This window comes from Aptenodytes forsteri, unplaced genomic scaffold (genome assembly GCF_000699145.1).
Source record: "Aptenodytes forsteri isolate BGI_AS27 unplaced genomic scaffold, ASM69914v1 Scaffold433, whole genome shotgun sequence".
Taxonomy (NCBI): Eukaryota; Metazoa; Chordata; class Aves; order Sphenisciformes; family Spheniscidae; genus Aptenodytes; species Aptenodytes forsteri.
The window spans coordinates 973,609-977,730 of record NW_008795028.1 but is presented as its reverse complement, the minus strand read 5'-3'; positions in this window follow the sequence as shown (position 1 = coordinate 977,730).

Sequence of the window (4,122 nt, the reverse complement as noted above, 5' to 3'; positions counted from 1 at the left end):
CCCACGCCAGGCCCCAGCTGCAGCTGCATCTTCACTGAATTCAGCCCCAGCTGTGCCCACTGGCCGCCAGGCTCAGCCCCGCTTAGATGAGCGCTGGCTTTGTCAGCGTTGGGTAAGACAGTTTCCTAAGCAGCATTTTTGACCTTTTGGTCACAAAAACATAAGACACGCACAGGAATCCTGGCGGCACGAGGATGTGCTTTTTTGAGACACCACAAATTTGATTTGTGGTGATGATTTGGCCTGCTCTTATTCTCACTGAAATCTTTAGCAAACTACCTGTTGACTGAAGTGGAACAGGACAAAGCAGTGAATGAGGCTGAAAGACTGAAAAAAAATAGTGTCTGGCGTGACAAAATCTAATGCAATAAAACCTCATCTCTACCTGGGACATTCAGTTACCAGAGCAATGTAATAACATGAATTAATATAAAAGACCAAGTCATGCACTACAATACTTTTATAAATGGTAACTTTGAACATACCCTCTCCTGCCCTGCTGTAAACTCGCTCCTTCAGATGGAGGGGTGTTAATCAGGAGAGAGCTGAGGACCGGGGCAATCTGGTCATCTGGGCCACCCCTTGAAACCAGTCTGCTTCCTCATGATAAAGAGACACTAGCCCTCGGCACACCAACAACATGCTGTCAGGAAACGTTTAGATTTACCCTTGAAAAATGTGTTAGGACAGATTTGGTAGTAGTGGCACAAAAAGCTGTCAGCAGCTGATGCAACAGGACCACCCCTGTCTTATCGGGACGTTCCCCATGAGGAAGAGCAAGGAGGGGGACATCCACAGCTGCTGCTGTGCAAGCGATTGGGCTTCCCTGCAGTCCTCTGGGGGAGGCCAGATCTGCACGTCCCCCTCCTTCCCTCACCAAACTGTGCGCTCTTCCATTGATTCGCACTGTTGTGAAGTGTGGTCTAATATCCTTTCACAGAACCTTATTTCTTAATTATCTCCATGGAACCATACAGGCCGTTTCTGCAATGGCAACATACTTTGGAGGCATGGTCCAGTAGAGCCATTGTGTCTTCTGTCTGTGAAAATGCACAAATGCAAGAGGAGTGCCTGAAATGGTCACACTCCAACTATTCAGAGTGCTTTCAGCCCTTGAACAAGTCCTATAGGATTAACATTAGGCAGGATTTTACAAGGCTGCCAGATAAAGATGTTGCATTTTGCATTTCCATTACATTTCCCACATTACTTTCCCACAGCAAAGTTTGTAACATGGATTCTTTTATTATTGGGTCAAGGGAGAGAAAGGCTCCAGGGAAAGCCTCCAGACAGCTTTAGATAATTATTGCAAAGGAAAGCTCTGCCAAGACCTACAGAATTGTTTCCTATTTTACTCATTGTACCCTGCTTCTGGCCTCCTAGGTTTCCCTGGTATGAACATTGCTGACCTATCCTGTGATCCTTTAGCCTTCCTTCCAAGTATTTGTTGTATGCATATTTCTTTCTTCAAGTGACATTTTAACTCATTTTAGCATATCTGATTGATGAGAGGGAGGTGGAGAACAGATGTTTGGCTTAAGCAGTTGCAAGACCAGACACTTGTGTACAGGAGATCAAGCTCTAGACCTGTTTCTGAAATCTCATTTCTGTGATACTACAGCAAGTTGGGCCAGTTGTGAAAGGAGCATAGAGTGAATTCAAATAAATGATTCAACAGAACAATATTGTAAGTATAGAGGAGTATATATTAAAACCAAATTGTGTTCAAGGCTGTGACTTACACAGTGTTCATACTCGTGTTCTTCTGTGGATCTCCAAGCATAAAGGGATATAGTTATTCTAGTGGGAGGGTTAAACTAATACTAAGATTCAGCAACTACTCCTGAATGCTTGTTTCCAAAAGTTATGCTTTGAAATCTCTAAGCATCACAACAGAAGTGACCCAACTTGCCACAGGGCTGGAGCTGCCATTAACTAGGAGATCTCTCAGGTAGTCAGTACTTCAAGGAAATTAAAAGCTGCTTTTTAAATGGCTAATCAAGGGGTTAAGTACCAGTTTGAAAATACTGATGTGATGTGACTACTGCAAAACCACGAAGAAAAATGGTGAGAAGTTAGAAACAGAACAGGGTTTCTGCCCATGCTAGAGGTGGCTCGGCCCCCTAGAGCAGACTTACGATTAAAACACAGCTTTCCAAAAACACCTTCTACTGCTCTCCCTGAGACAGATACATGACCTGCCCCTGGCCTAAAGTCAACTCTTCCCACACACCCGTTTTTCCAGGTTGCAAACCAGAAAGCTCCTCTTTCCTCATAGAGAAAGAAGAGGCAGCCCAATTTCTAATTGCTCCCATCCTCCTTAATCTCACCCACATGCTCCTGGCTTTGACCGCAGGACCAGTTGGTTCTAGTTTGACCACATACCTAACAAAGATGGTGGTTGTTTCCATAGTTAAATCAGCATTCACTTATGTGCTGGCTTCTGTGACACAAAAATCTTAAATTTCTGCTGAAAGACAACAGACTTAGGAATGGAACAAGCATTGATACACCCATTTTGCAAATAAGGAGAAGCACAAGAAAGGCTTACAGTAGGATTCAGAAGATGCATTTTGGCACCTAAAATGAAACAGGATGAATGCCAGTGGCTAAATTCAGTAGAGAACTCTAGAAAGTGTATGCCAGCCTACCTTTCATTTATAAGACATCTAAATACCACTGTCATGCAGGAATGCCACATGCAGTGGTGCCCACGCAGAAGCCAGCTTATGGAGACTTAAGTGTCCAGACCGAGTGGGGACAAGGTGTCACACAGGCGCTCCAGTGGGATTCAGAAAGGAGAGAGGTGCTGGTGAAGCCCCAGGTCATACTGCTGCACATGGTACTCCTAGCACCCACCAGAAGTGTTAGCCATGCCTATAGTAGCAACTGGAGAGGGACAGTACTTGGCCATGGTCAAATGGAAGCTTCCCAGCGTGGTTTTGGCAAACGTCAGCTTGAGCTCTCTGCAAGAGGGCCCAGACAGGGTGAAGTGATTGTTTCAAATAGACCATATGGAGGAAGGTGCCCAGGTAAGTTCAGCTGTGCAGACTCAAGACATGTTCTTGAGTCTCATGGCCCTTGTTCCAGGATCAGAAAGTGGGCCTTGGCTTGCTTTATTTACCACGATAGGCACAGCTATTAAGTTCACTGCAAAGCACAGCAGATATGCTCTATTTCCCTCTGGAAAAGGAGGGGGTGTTGGTAGTTAACACACTCATTCAAGAACTAGGCGGCTTTTCCCTGCTCAGCCTGAGGGATCCCTGTTGCCTCTGCAAGTGCCCTGATGGGCAGGCTTCGCACCAGCCCTTCAGGAGGCATCTGCTACACTGGTTTTTAACATAAACTCTTCACTGCTGTTAACTCAATAGTACCTACATTGTAGGTGTGATATTATGCCTCTTTTAACTCAGAAAATAAAGTGATAGCAACAAGAACATGCAACTAAGTAATTTCTTTTTAATTATCTAGCCATTCATTTGGTTACTGGTTTTATACCTTGGCTGGGCAGCTTTTTCTCTGTCAAATGAGAAAGGTAACTCTTAGTGCCAGTAAGAAGCATTAGCTAATGTTTTTACAGTGCCTACTGTAAGCAAGAGTGCTAAGTACTAGAAGTGAAGCACATCTTAGCACTCAAAGACCTGCATGCTGAATAGTTGACCCAGTGCCCAGACTGGGACAACTACTGACTCTGAAGAGGCTGAATATAGCCTTAAGCTATAACAGAAAAGAAGTCCAGTACAGACATATGAGTAACAACATGTAAAGCACGACTAAACAGCAATACACACTTTTCAGAAAAAGAAATGGAGCTTTCTCTTTTTCGATACAAAGCAGTTCAGTCAGTCACATTTTCCTCTTGCATGAATTACTGGATGCAAGATGCAAGAGAAAATTCTTTAATCTTTTTTTTAATCTCTTTTTTAATCTCAACCAATTTTAGCAGGAGCTAAGTGCAAGTGACTCTACAAACACGCCTGAACACACTGTCAGTCACTAGGGGAAAGTGAAGCACAATCATGAGACTTCTGTATTATTTAAGCAGTATCACACCTAGGTAGTGTGTATACCCGAGTGCTGTTCAGCTCCGATATCCCGGGTGTTCCCACTCCGCTATGAGAT